The sequence below is a fragment of the Ictidomys tridecemlineatus genome, chromosome 11 (assembly GCF_052094955.1).
Source record: "Ictidomys tridecemlineatus isolate mIctTri1 chromosome 11, mIctTri1.hap1, whole genome shotgun sequence".
Lineage (NCBI taxonomy): Eukaryota > Metazoa > Chordata > Mammalia > Rodentia > Sciuridae > Ictidomys > Ictidomys tridecemlineatus.
In genome coordinates this window covers 46,666,625-46,681,774 of record NC_135487.1, presented here as the reverse complement: position 1 = coordinate 46,681,774, position 15,150 = coordinate 46,666,625, and the positions used below count along the sequence as shown (strand labels likewise).

Genomic DNA, 15,150 nt, shown 5'->3' with positions numbered 1-15,150 from the left:
CCTGGCACACTTTCCTCACCCTATGGCAGAAGTGAATTACATGAAGCTGAACAGGGTGAAATTGTCGAATGCCAGGGGGGTCCAGACAGCCACATCCATTTTAAGGAGATGCCCAGAGATTGCTCAGATTCTTGATTGTGTATATTTTTTTTTCTTGAGAGAAATATTGATAATGTTTTCAGGAGAAACTCACCTGCCATATCCTGCACAGAATGAGTTTTCTTCTTGGTAGTGGTTCTTGTGCCTCGCTTCCATTTGAAAATTCTTTGACTCTCTCTCTCTCTATTTTCTGTTAGCTGGCTGCCACCCGAGATTGGACTAAACCCTCTGCCCCTCGTTAAAAAAGAAGAAAAAAAAAAAGAAAACACACACAGCACAACCCTCTAATAAGTATATTCACAACTTCTATGCAAGGCGCTTAAGAAAACGAAAAGGTTAATATATTCTAACTAGATGTTAGGTATAGAATGTCAGATCTGTCAAATTTCATTATAACTTGCTGCTCATTGGAAAAGATTTGATTTCTTTTGCCACTGTCCTACTATGTTCAAGTCACAGACTGCCAGCAGCAGCCCACTGAAGACCACAGGCTGGCAGTGAGCGGGCTCGAGTGGGAAACCAGCCGCAAGGACCATCTGTTTCCGATTTCTAGCTGAGCCAAGATGTGCAGCGGAGTGCATTCCATTCACCAGGCCAGCTTCTCCCCTGCTCAAGTTATTAGTGTTACAAGTGAAATGATCTTTTCCAAACAGCAGGGGAGCTATAATCCTTATGGAACAGGACTTTAAAACACACATGCACTCACAAAACACACACACATCACACACACACACACACAACATTCAGACATCTTTTGTTAAAGTTGTGGGGAAGGCTGATTGTAAAGTGAGTTACAGCCTTTATGGGGTTTATAAAGCATGTTTTATTAAGCATGATCACCTCTGAGGCAGCAGCATATACTTTGGCCTCATTTAGTCTAATTGAATGATCAACTATCTTTAGGATGCCTTTTGTGACCCTGGTTAAAAATGATAAGAAGGAGGTATTTAAACTGCCTTTAAATAAATGAACCACTTTCAAAATGATCATGGATTTTTAGGAATAATCAATGGGAGCCCTTGCGCTCTGCTGGCCCAGGAGAACCAGTCTCATAGATGTGGCCAGAGTGGAGGCATGTGGCTGGGGCTGTTGTATAAGTTGGGGAGGGGCGGTGTTCAACTATATCTTTTTTTATTTGGTGTTGATCTTCTGCCTGTTTCAAGACTGATCATTTTTAGAAAAAATTTGTAGGTGAAGAAGCAAGGCTGATTGTGAAACAATGTGATAAAAATGACAAGAGAACACCTTGATTAATTATATTCCAAGCATGTATTAGTAATAGGTGATCACTATTAGGTGCTCAGAGAAAAAAGACATGAGGTCCACTTTCCAGGACCTCTGCAGCTCTCACTGAGGAAATGGATGCAGGAGCAAATACATATGTGACAGAGTGACAGGCCAGAGTAGGGTACTCTGGGTACTTCCAAGGATGTGTTGTCCGACTCTGTGTTGTCACAGGTCCTCTGTAGGCTTCTCTGCAGTACGGGGATGGTGAGGGATGGTTATGAGAGTCCAAAGAACTATAACCTAACATGTAAAAGGACAAAGGTCCCTCACAGACACCTGGCAGTTCTCCATGTATGGTGGTTTCTTCTAGTTTTTTCCCCCCAAATACTTGCTGACTTATAAATCAAGACAGGTTTCTCTTTTGTGGAGGAGAGGCACACTGAATCTAGGAAGGCTGCCTAGGCTGTGACTCCCTGCATGTGTCAGTAGCCTCAGGTGTCTCGAGGACAAGGCCAGTTGAGGGCGCTGCATAGAGTCAGGAATAATGAATGAGGTGCCTAATCAAGCTTTGGGTTCATGGTGAATGAGAGAATGATTTTTGCAAAAATGGACTTGTTTTCTCAAAGCAGAGACCACATACATACCATTCATTTCAAGTGAGGAGGGGGGAGAAGAAAGACCAAGTCTCTTATTTTGCAGGTTAAGAAAATGAGGCCCAGCGGAAGCAATTACTTGGAGTCATCGAGCAAGTTCATGTCAGGTACAGGGCTCCGATCCAGAGGTGGTAGTTGTCAGTGACTCTGTTGGACTCTGCACTGGTGGTTTCATAGTGTTTGAAGAACTGTGTTCTGAACTGCATTCAGATGCACATGAGCTCCTGCCAATGCTGCTGCTTCTACTGGTCTTATATGCCTGGCAGTGTCATCAATGTCCTTACTCGTGTTTATGGACATTACTGGAGGTTATCTGCAGAGCTCCTTTATTGAGTAGATAGAAAAGCAGTGTCCCACATAGATTTCCTGAAAGCAAAGTTTGGGACTTGTGTGAGGCTTATGGAGGCATGCAAGTTTATTGGGGTGGCTGGATCCACATCTATAGGGAAATGCAGGAAGGCCTAGGCAGGGGAGGAGTTAATCAGTTCAGTCCTAACCCAGGCCCAGTGAATCCACAGGGAACTGGAAGCTGAGTGCCCTTGCAGAATTATCCTGAATTGGGGGAAGGATGCCAGGACATGGTATTCTGCAGTGACTAAGCAGCCACTGAATAAGAGCTGTCTCAGGGAAAAGTAAAAGACCACACTAGGCAACAAACAGAGACCAAACCCAGAGGAGTCCCAGTAGCTGGGAGAGCATTTGGATGCCCAGGACCCACTCACATCCAGAGGAGTCAACAAGTTCCTTAACCCTGGGATACATAGTCCACGGCTCTACACGTTTCTGAATGGCAGAGACCAGGTTCCACTCTCCATTTTGACAAAATCTATCTGGTAAGTCTGGGAGTATCCCTCCTTCTTCAGAAACACCAGGGAGCAGAAAAAGGTAGACAAGGCATTGAGGACAATGCTGGGCATTTCCTGGCTCCTCAAGTTGCCCAGTGACAGGCGCTTTTTATGGCAAATACAGAAGTTCAGTGAATGAATGGAAGGTGCATTTGGAGTGGGTCTAGACACAGGCAGTCAAGTCTCTGAGCCTCTAAAGAGTCTTGGTGGAAGCATGTGCTGGCACATTCCTGGGACATTGCATTTGTGGAGAACAGGAGTGGATGGGGGGAGGGGTGGGCAGGAAAGTCAGCAGGGGAGTGAAAATTGTTGTCTCTTATACTCCAGATGTTTTCATCTCTACCATAGAGCACTTGGTCAAGGAAAAACACACACACACAAAAGAAACCCCCAACTCTGAAGCATTCATGGTAGGCCATGATTAAATTCTTTACTTCAAAGATATACTTTGGAGGGTAAATTCAAGTCCTCATGGTTTCTTTTTTTAAAAATTTTTCATTTGTTCTAATTAGTTGTACATGACAGTAGAATGCATTTTGACACATCATACATAAAAGGAGTATAACTTCTCATTCATCTGGTTGTGCATGATGTAGATTTGCATAGGCCATGTAATCATATGTGCACATAGGGTAATCATTTCCAATTTATTCTACTATCATTCCTATCCTTATGCCCCCTCCCCTCCTTTTACCACCTTCTCTTTATTCCAAAATACCACTGTATCTCCCCTCCCCATGTCCACCCCTGCTTATTGTAAATCAGCATCCATATATCAGAGAAAACATTTGGCCTTTGGTTCTTTGGGACTGGCTTATTTTGTTTAGCATAATATTCTCCAATTCCATTCATTTACCAACCCCCCAATGATTGCTTAAAAGGGAAAGTGTTTGGTAAGGAGTTGGAAGAAGGCTTTAGCGTATCCTCCCTCCTCCTCTGCTCCCCAGCTCTTCAGTTTCTTTTTATTTGTGTCCTCCATTAAATTCTTTTATCTTTCTATAACATTGAAGAAAGAAGCCATCTGAAGATTTGAGCTGAAGTCCATTTTGCATTTCACTGGTAGTGCACATGATATGAATGGCTGTGAATCGTACGGGCACCCAGATCCTCTAGACAATCATTTTTCCTGAACCTTGATGGAAATTTGTTTCTGTTTGTTCTTCCCTGACCTACACATTGCACAATCAGTTTTGCAGGGGATCACAGACTGCCCCTCATGAGGAACAGGGTTTCCATATCCATTTTGGGTGATTTTCCTTTCATTTCTGTCCTATTGGCCAGGTGTGAGCTTCTCCCTTGACTCTCTCTGCCTCTCCACATCCCATTCAGAGCACATACTTTCAGTTAACTTTGATTTGTCTCTCTCTCTCTACTTTCCTACTTCCATTCCTCCCTTTTATTCTTCCTTCCCATTTTTATTGAGTTCCTCTTATATTCTGTACACTGTACTAATTACTAAGCTGTGCAATTATAATCAGGACTTCAAGGCTCTTGTCCTTGGAGCAGATAACCAAGCCACTCCAATTCAGTGTGTAGTCCCTGTGTTGGGAAAATATGGGGCATTAAGGGAGAACAGAAAAGGCCTTCAAACTTAGCAGAGAGATGTTGTTACTGGTGGGTTATGCATTTTCTGCTAAAAGTAATAGGGAGGTTTGGCTTGAAGGATGACAAGGGTTAGGGCAGGTATTGGGAGGGGAATGATTGTCAGAATGTTGCAGGCCAAAAGAGGAGCATGGAAATGACCTGAAGGGAGCCTGGTAGCTTGGTTCTCGTGAACACTGCTTCATGAGGCTGGAGAGCCTCACAGTTCCTCACCATTTTTTCTCTCTGGGAATGGATGTATGGTCCGCCATTTTATTTCTGCATGGCCCATGGGCTAAGAGTGGTTTTCACCTTTCCAAATGGTTAGTAAAAAATGAAAAGAAGAATAATATATTGTGAGACTTAACTATTATATGAAATTCAGATTTCAGGGTTTCATAATGGAGTTTAGGTGACATAGTTGTGCTCTACAACTGCTTCTGTGCTACGGCGGCAGAGAAACAAGTATGATGGGAACCCTATGGCTTCAGGAGCCTGAAATGCTTACAATCTAGCACTTTATAGAAGAAGGTTTTATGACCCATGGCCTAGAACACAGAGCTCAGGGCATGGAGTGCAACAAGCCTGGATTGCAACTCTGGTTCATTGGCTTTGAGCTGTGTGACCTTTGGAGAATTTCTTATACTGTGTTGATTTCCTTATTTGCAAATGATAATAACAGTATTTTGCAGGCTTGTGAAGATGGAAGAGGATATTTCATATAAAGCTCCTGGGAATAGTAAGTCCTGACATAAATTTATTAATCAAAATAGTTAATGATAATTTCACTGCTTTGTGTGATTAATAAGTGATAATATAAATATGATACCATTTTGAACTTCTGTAATCATTGTCATAATGTCTGCTTTGGGAATTTCTGTTAATAGATGAATAGGTAAAAAGAAAATTATATTTGTGAAAGTGAGAGTAGAAAGCTGTTTCCAGAGCTCCTCAAAATAATGATTATAGCTGAACTTGATTGATTGCCTGCAGTGACACAATGCTGGGTAGTTTGCAGGAATTGTCTCACTTGATCATCACTTCAAACCTAAGAGGTAGCTACTATTGTCATTCAGTACAGAGGCTCAGAGAGGTTATGTAATTTAACCCACATCAGCTAGTAGGAGATAGAGCATGACTTGAGCTGGGACAGTCTGATGTCAAAGTTTTTGTTTCAATGACTCTATTTTTGCACATATCTGAGGAGAACCAGAAATCCTCAATGCAGAGTTCACACTGATCCTGGGTAGTTGGCATATTGGAATATTAGTCTGAAACAAGCTCTACACTGGTATCAAACAGGAAAATGCTGTTGCAACTCCCTGAGTGAATTTCTCAGAGGAGCCGCTCCCATGACATGTACAACTAAGATACCTTCTTGAGCATTGTCCTATAAAGGTGGTCTCGTGTGTCATCCATTATTTGTGTTTGGGGTATTAGTGAGATGCACTGGGTGTGTACAGATGGAGGATGTTGGTCTGTATTCCTGGGACAGCATGTTGTGATTGATCAGATCTGTTTGGTTTTCAAGAATGTGCTCACAAATGATTCCACCAACAACCAAACTATTACATATGCATATATGATGGTCTTAATTTGGTAATTACATTGTAATGGTTAATTTGAAATTTTCAACTTGATTGGATTAAGAGATGCCAAGGATTAAGAGGCTTATGGGTGTATGGATGAGGGTGTGTCTAGGAATGATTGGCATGTGGGATAACTGAAATGAAGACTCTCCCTAAGTATGGGCAGCACTGTCCATGGCTTGGATGGAATAAAAGTTGGAACAACAAGGAAGCAACGATTCTTCTTGAACAGGTTCTTGATCGCTGCTGTGATCATCTGAGGATATCAGACTCTTGCTTCTTCACTCTTCCAAAGTGGACTCTGCCAGAGATTCCCCAGAAGTCTCTGGTCTCGGACTAGAGTTGTACCATTGATCCCTCTTGTTCTGGGGCTTCAGCCTCTTGGACTGTGCAGCTACTGGTTCCTCCAGCTCTCCAGTCTGCAGACTGCCATTGTGGGCTATCCAGCTTCTGGTCACGTAAGCCAACCTAATAAATATCCTTTTTATAATTATACCTCCTATTGATTCTATTCCTTTAGAGAACCCTAATATATACATGTATATTTTGTAAATATTAAAAAGATGTAAATGTATCAGAATATTCAGTAGCTGTCTGCCTCTAAGGTCTCCAGGAAATAATGGCAAACATTATTGTTATTTTTACTTCTATTTTTTTTAAAAAAAATTTAAAATTTATTTTGTATTCTATTTTGTTATATATGACAGCAGAATGCATTACAATTCATATTACACATGTAGAACACAATTTTCATATCTCTGATTGTACACAAAGCATAGTCATACCATTTGTGTCTTTATTCATGTACTTAGGGTAATTAATATTAATATTACCATTATTATCTCATTCCACAGTTTTTTCTACCTCCATACCCTTCCCTTTCCCCTTCCAGTCCTTTGTCCTATCTAGAGTTCATCTAATCCTCCCATGCTCTCCCCACCCAAACCCCATTATTAATCAATATCCTTATATCAGAGAAAACATTCCACATTTGGGGCTTTTGGAATTGGCTGACCTCTGATTTTATCTCTATTTCTACCTCCAGAATTTTTTGTAATTGCACATTAATAAAATAGTACAGTGAATTGATACTATGTGTCAAAGTCTTCAACATCTCTAGGTTATTTAATTTCATAATTCCACCTCTGCTACTATGAAATATTGTATAAATAGATATATGTTCATTTAAAGCCATTTAAAGTGGGGAAAAGAATTGGAAATATTGTATTGTGTGGCACAATGATATCAAAGCACATTATGTAGCCATGAAAGAAAATGCTGTCTACAGATAGGAAATGCTTATGCTGTAATACTGTGAAAAAAGCATGATACAAAATTGGACATTAAGAATTAACACGGTTCAGTGAAAACCCAACAACCTACTCATTAAAAGACAAAAAGAAAACACAGTCAAGTATTAATGGTTGTGTATGTAATGGATAGGAGTATACATTTTTCTTCTTTTTCTGTTTCTATGTAATTTCAATTTCAATAGTTCCTTTAACAAATGGATATTATTTCTGTAATGGAAACAAATAGACACTAAAACACTCTTGAACTTGGAAGTGTGTGTCAACTGGTGATAGTCTTCATTTCCCCTCCCTCCACCTCCCATCACCTGTATCTTTATCTGTGCTGCCTGTTGTGATTAGCTGGGTATTTCTCAAGTTGGGCAAAAGGTGCTTTATGAGTTGTGATGAATACCAAGCTGGGAACCAGGACACGTGGATGCTAGCCAGGGCCATGCCACTAACTCACCATGTGCTTCTAAAGGGGAGTTGATATTAGTATCCCTCTAAAATTTTGTAAGTTTATTTTTTATTGTGATATTGAAAAATATGATACTGACCTTATAACATTTTAAGTTCATGGTACAGTATTTCAAACCATCATTATATGGTAGAGCTCTAGGACTTTTTCATTTTGTGTGACTGAAACTCCACATCCTGCAGTTAGCAGCTGCCCATTTCTTTCTCCTCTAGTCCCTAGCAACCACCAGTCTACCTGTTGCTTTTCAGAGTTTGACTATCATATGTAAGTAGAATTATGCAGTAATCGTTCTTCTGTGATTTTTTTTTTACTTGCCATAAGGCCCTCATGGCTCATCTTTTTAAAAATTGCTGAATAATATTCCACAAGGTGGAGATCCCATATAATCTTGACTCACTCACTCACCAATGGAAATTTAGGTTGTTTCCAGCTCTTGATCCTTGTGAATAATGATGCAATTAACAGAGGAGTGTAGATATTTCTTGGAGATCCTAATTTCAATTATTTTGGATAAATACCTTGAAGTAAGATAGTTGGATCTTATGATAGGTCTATTTTCAAGCTTTTGAGGAACCTCGATGCTGTTTTCCACGACTGCTACATACACCATTTTATATTTCTACCTGCAATTTCTTCATCTCCTTGCTAGCACTTGTTATTTTCCAATGTGAGGTGATATCTACAATGTGGTTGGATTTACATTTCCCTGATGATCAATGTTGTTGACTATTTTTTTCATCTACCTGTTGGTTACTTGGGTATCTTCTTTGGAGACCCATCGGTTTAAATACTTAGCTTATTTTTCAACCAGGATATTTATTTTTTTTTATTGTTGAGTTGTAGGATTTCCTTATACATTTTGAATACTCAACTTTTATCAGATATATAATTTTCAAATATTTCCTCCCATTTGCTAGATTGGCTTTATCTGTTAATTGCTTCATTTGCTGTGTAGAAACTTTATGGTTCAATGTAGCACTACATGTTTATTTTTGCTTTTAGTTCCTGTTCCATTGGTATTATAGTCAAGAAAACATTCCCAAGATCAATGATATGGAGACTTCCCCTTATATTTTCTCTCAGGAATTTTATAGTTTCAGGTCTTACATTTAAGTCTTTAAGGTAACTTAAATTGATTTTTGTGTATAGTGTAAAATAAGGATCCTCTTTCATTCTTTTCATGTATGAATATCCAGTTTTCCCAGTACCAATTATTAAAGAGACCATTCTTTTACCATTGTGTACTCTCAGCACTTTTGTAGAAGATTATTTGGTCATGTATGTCTGAATATTTCCCCACCCCCCCGCCCCGCGCTTTCTGTTCTGTTTCAATAGCACATTTCTGTTCTTATGCTAAAAGAAACCAATTTTTAAATGTTGATTCTCTATCTTGAAAATTTGCTAAAGTTATTAGTTCTAACAGCTATTTGTACGTATGTGGACTCCATGGTGTTTAATATATAAGATTATGTTGTCTATGAATAGAGATAATGTTACTTCTTTTCTAATTTGGATGCCTCTGATTTCCTTTACTTGACTAATTGCTCTGGCTAGGACTTCAGTATTGTGTTGAATAGAAGTTCTGAGAGTATGTGTCTTTGCCTTCCTCTTGAACTTCAAGGAAAAATTTTCATTTTTTTATCGTTGACCATGATGTCAGCTAGGGGCTTGCCATATATGGCCTTTATTGGAGTGACATAATTTCCTTTTATTCATCGTTTTTTTATAGTGTTTTATTATAAGTGGGTGTTAAATCTTGTCAATTGATTTTTCTGCATCTATTGAGATGATCACATGTTTTAGTCAGCTTTTGCACCACTGTAACTAAAAGAACTGACAATAACAATTGGAGGAGTAAAAGTTTATTTTGAGGCTCATGGTTTTAGCGATCTCAGTCCATAGATGGCTGGCTCCATTCCTCAGGGCCCAAGGTCAGGCAGGATATCATGGCAGAAAGGAGAGGTAAAGAGAGAGAGAGAGAGAGAGAGAGAGAGAGAGAGAGAGAGAGAGAGAGAGAGAGAGAGAGAGAGAGAGAGAGAGAGAGAAAGGTGTGTGTGTGTGTGTGTGTGTGTGTTTGTGTGTGTTGAGTGGGGAAAGAGTAAGATCAGGGACAAGATACACCTCTGCAGCATGCCCTTAGTGACCTACTTCTTCCAACTGGGACCTACCTCTTACAGTATCCACCACCTTCCAAAAATGCCATCAAATTATCAATCCATTAGTGGATTAATCCACTGATGAGTTCTGAGCTCTCAGGACTCAATTATTTCCTAAGAGCCCCATCTCTGAACATTGCTGTTCTGGGGACCAAGACTTCAACACAGAGCTTTGGGAGTAAAATTCAGAACTAAACCATAGCATGAGCTAAAATTTTGTTATTTTTGGTGATCTTTTCAAAAAATGATTCTTACCAACAATAAAAATTACACAACATATATATGCAATGAAAAAATTGTTTCAATAATTGTTTCTATTATTTTCTTGTTGTATATTTTATTTATTTCTGCTTTAATCTTTATCATTTATTCCGCTGTATACTTAGTTTACTCTTATTTTTAGTTCCTCAACATAGAAAGTTGGATTATTTATTTGAGCTCTTTCTTTCTTTTTTCTTTTCTTCTTCTTCTTTTTTTAAATATGAGCATTTACTATGACATTTCTTCTTAGAATCTATTTGCTGAGTCATATAAACTTTTGTATGTTGTGTTTTTGTTTTCATTGGTCTTAAGATATTTGCTAATTTACCTTTTGATTTACTCTTTGGCCCACTAGTTGTATAAAATTGTGTTGTTTAATTCCACATATTTGAGAATTTCCTTCTAATATTGAGTTTTAGTTTCATTTCATTGTGGTTTGAAAAGACACTTGGTATATGATTTCAACCTTGAATTAGTTAAGACTTGTTTTGTGCCCTAACATGTAAAGTTCCATGTATATCTGGGAATGTGTGAGTGGTGCTGCTGTTGGGTGGAAAAGTTTTTATATGTCTATTTAGATTTTCTGGTCTATAGTGTTGCTCTACTATTTTTATTACTTTTTTATGGATGTTCTACCAATTTTTGAAAATGGAGTATTTGTAAACTCCTATGATTAATATGATACTTTATATTTATACATTCATTTCTTTCAATGTTTGTTTCAGACATTTGTGTACCCTGATGTGTTAAGTGTGTAAATTACATATTTATAATTGGTATGTATTCCTGGTAAATTGACCCCTTTACTTATTATGTAATATTGTTCTTCATCTCTTTGTGTCAATTTTTGGCAATTTAATGTGCATTTTTTCTGATGTGAGTTTAGCTACCCCTGCTCTCTTTTGGTTAACATTTGCAAGAAATATTTTCCCCATATTTTACTCTCAGGCTATGTGTGTTTTTAAATCTACAGTGAGTCTCTTATAGATAACATATAGTCGTAACTTAATTTTTAAAATCTCTTCAGTCATTCTGTGTTTTGTGATTGGGGATTGAATCCATTTGCACTTTAAATAATTACTGATAGAGAAATACTTTTAAAATTAATTATTTAATTTATATATGAAAGCAGAATGCATTACAATTCTTATTACACATATAAAGCACAATTTTTCATATCTCTGGTTGTATAAAAAGTATATTCACACCAATTTGTGTCTTCATACCTGTACTTTGAATAATAATTTCCATCACATTCCACCTTCATTTCTAACCCCATGCCCTCTCCCTTCCCTTCTAACTCCTCTGCCCTATCTAGAGTTTGTTTATTTCTCCCATGCTCCCTCTCCCCACCCCACTATGAATCAACCTCCTTATATCAGAGAAAACATTTGGTATTTGGTTTTTGGGATTGACTAACTTCACTTAGCATTATATTCATCCATTTACCTGCAAATGCCATGATTTTATTCTCTTTTATTGCTGAGTAATATTCCATTATGTATATACGCCACATTTTAAAAATCTGTTCATCTATTGAAGTGCATCTAGATTGGTTCCACAATTTAGTTATTGTGAATTGTGCTGCTATAAACATTGATGTGACTGTGTCCTTGTAGTATGCTGTTTTTAAGTCCTTTGGGTTTAGACCAAGGAGAGGGATAGCTGGGTCAAATGGTGGTTCCATTCCCAATTTTCCAAGAAATCTCTATATTGCAGCCAATATGAAAAGCAGTATGGATAAACACTTTTGATTATCATTTTATTCATTATCTTCTATCTGTCTTACAGCTGTTTGGAACACCCCTTCTCTTACTCTTTATATTTATGATTTCTTTTGTAGCGACTGTTTTTATTCCTTTCTAATTTTCCTTTGTCTATTTTCTGTCGGTATTTTCTTTTGGTTACCATGGCTCTTACATAAAACATCTTATATTCATAACAACTGATTACAAGCTGAGAATAACTTATTTTCAATAATTAGATTGAAAACCAATAGTTTTCTACTTTATACTAATTCTACTTTTTACAATAATTCTACTTTTTACTTTCACCCTATATCTTGTTATTAATATCACAAATAATGTTTTCATATTGTGTATATCCATTAGTGTATCTTTAGAGTTATAATTATTTTACTTTTGTCTTTTAGCTCTAATGCCATAAGTAAAAGTGATTCATGCACCACCATTACAGCACTGTAGTATTCCATATTTGTCTATATACTTTTATTCTTGGGCTTTATACTTACCCCTTGGGCTTTATACTTTCATGTACTTCCATGTTACTGTCTAGCATGGTTTAATTTCAACCTGAAGAACCCTTTTTAGCATTTCTTATAAAACAAGTATACTGGTGATGAACTCCTCAGTTTTTGTATATCTGGAAAAGCACTTTTATTATTAAAAGTAAATAGAATGAAGGAGACTTTTTCCAGATGTAGTATTCTTGGTTGGCAGTTTTGTTACTTCAGCACTTTGAATATATCATCCCATGTCCATCTGGCCCTCAAGATTTCTGCTGAGAAATCCACTGATAGTCTTAGGAGTTCTCCCTTGTATGTGATAAGTCACTTCTCTCTGGCTGCTTTCAAAATTCTTTTGCCTTTGACTTTGACAGCTTGATTACAATTTCCTTCAGTGTGTATGTCTTTATATTCATTTCAGTCATGATCCTTTGGGTTTTCTGAATCCGGATATCTATTTTCTTCCAGAGATTTGGAAGTTTAGGCCATCATTTCTTTAGACAACCTTTCTTTCCTCTTTCTTTCTCTTCTCTTTCTTGAACTCACGCAAATACTTATATTAGTCTCCTTGATGGGATTTCTTAGGCTTTTCTCACTGTTTTCCATTTTGTGCTGAGGATTTAACCCAGGGGCATTTTACCACTATGATACATTCCCATTTCTTTTTATTTTGAGATAGGCTCTCACTAAGTTTTTTAGGGCCTCATTAAGTTGCTGAGGGTTGCCTTGAACTTGTGATCTTCTTCTCTCAGCCTCTGAGCCACTGGGATTACAGGCATGCACCACTGAGCTCAACTTTATTCATTTTTATTGCTGCCCATCTGAGCTATCTTTGAGTTCACTGATTCTTTTTGGTTGATCGAGTCTACTATTGAAACACTTCTAGTGAATCTCTAGTACTATTATTGTGTTCTTTAGCTCTAAGATTTCTGTGGATGTTTAAAAACTTTTCTACCACTTTCTTGATATTCTCATTCTGTTGGTTTATTATTTTCCTGAGCTGATTGAAGAACTTTATCACAATTATTTTGAATTCCTTGTCAGCAAATTATATATATCCATTTCTTTATGGTCAGCTGCTGGGTATTTCTTTTGTTCCTATAATTGAGCCATGTTTTCCCATTTCTTTATGTGCCTTGCAACTTTGTGTTTGGAGTTGTGCATTAGAAAAATAGCCATTTCTCTTGTTCTTCTCACACTGGCTTTGTCCAGCAAAAGATTTTCACCAATTATCTTAGTTAAAGATTCTGGGCCCTCTCAAACACTTTTTTTTTTGGGATGCTTCTTCTCTGGGCTTATATATGGCATCTCCCAATTAAAGCAGTTTGATGGTTTCCTTTTCAGAGTTTGTAGCCTCTTACTCCCTCTAGTGTCATTTTTCAGTGTTACAAATTCTATAGTGCTACCATTAATAATTAAGCTGTCTTTTGTTTCCTGTGGCCCTGGGTGTGTCAGTTTCTCATCAGTGCTCCGAATCAGGTAAGCCAGAAAACCAGTCCCTCTGGAAGCTCTCTGAACAGCTGGGATGTTTGACACGTTCCACTCATCTCTTGCCCTCCTCAGATCCACTGGGCGTTTACTCCAAATTAAGACAGACTGTGCTGGTTTCTGCCTGTGCTATTACAAATTCTCTGGCACTGCTGAAAGCTGCTGAACTGACTTTTGATCTCAGCAGCCCCTAGACATCCACAGTAGACCGATTCCCTAAGAGTACTCTGTATTAGATGAGATAGAACTCCCCTTCTCAGGTAGGCCCTCAAAAGACAGGACTCTGGACATATATATTCTACTCTTATCTCCCAAGAAAGAAGCTGCAAGTTGGGCTTTCCCCCACAAAGATGTGCTGGCTTGGGGAAGGAACTGGCCTGGTTGAGATGGAATGGCTTTTCTTCCTTCTTTCTTAGACAGCATCTTTCTATGTTGCCTAGGCTTTACTTGAGCTTGTAATCTTTTTGTCTCAGCCTCCTGAGTAGCTGGAGCCATATGTATATGTTCCTTTGTGTCTAGTATACAAACTTTAATGTACTATTATTCTTGGATTTGACATTGCTTGGGATATTGTAACTCCCTAATTGATTTCTGTAGTTCTCAAAAACACTTTTTTGCCCTGTGTTGTTTTTCAGTCAGGTTGGATGAGGGATGGTGGGGTCATCTTGCTGATCTCACTCTCCCACATTTCCCAAGTAAGGAGAAATGAAAACTTACTCCATACTTGTATGTGCAAAGACACACACCTTCCACCCTCTTATTTTACCTTTGGCTACATTCTTCTTTATGCAATCCTCCCATCAAAGTGCCTTGTTTCTTAATATTGTTCTACTCTGAGGTTCTGTGAATTATACCACTGTTATATCCAGGCCATGAGTATTCTTGCTCTGGGCTTTGCATTGGAGAACCATATCATAAACACAAAAAGACAGCTTTGTTCAAGAACACATGGGCACCTCTGTCTCTCAGGATCTAGTGTTCAGGGCTGAGACATATGCAAAAAGCATCTGTTCTCATAACTAAAAGCTTTTAGACCTCAAGGAAAAATGTTTAAACGTCTCTTACCGTATATCCTCAATGTTTGCATTACGTTTTCATAATTTATGTCATAACCAATATTACCGAGTATCCACTTCAGAAGGTGGGGGATATTTGAATAGCAGAAGAAGAAAAGTAAAAGAAGAGGCAAGTTAGTTAAATTACCCAATCTTTATTTGTAGGAGGCTTGAATATGGT

The 15,150-nt window shown here is 38.1% G+C and overlaps 1 long non-coding RNA gene across 6 annotated transcripts in view; it reads left to right on the top strand.

Annotated features, from left to right (window-relative positions):
• Nucleotides 1–15,150, top strand: part of LOC110598217 (uncharacterized) — a 69,110-nt gene that overhangs the window by 8,279 nt on the left and 45,681 nt on the right. Inside the window, exons 3-6 of one of the 6 annotated variants that reach the window (XR_005735209.2) lie at nucleotides 2,026–2,812; nucleotides 3,152–3,234; nucleotides 5,098–5,144; nucleotides 6,227–6,452. This is a non-coding gene — a long non-coding RNA (uncharacterized LOC110598217). Of the gene's footprint in view, nucleotides 1–2,025; nucleotides 3,235–5,097; nucleotides 5,145–6,226; nucleotides 6,453–15,150 lie in introns of all 6 variants that reach the window. The other 5 variants (XR_013427826.1, XR_013427829.1, XR_013427827.1 and 2 more) reach the window with 5 other exon arrangements.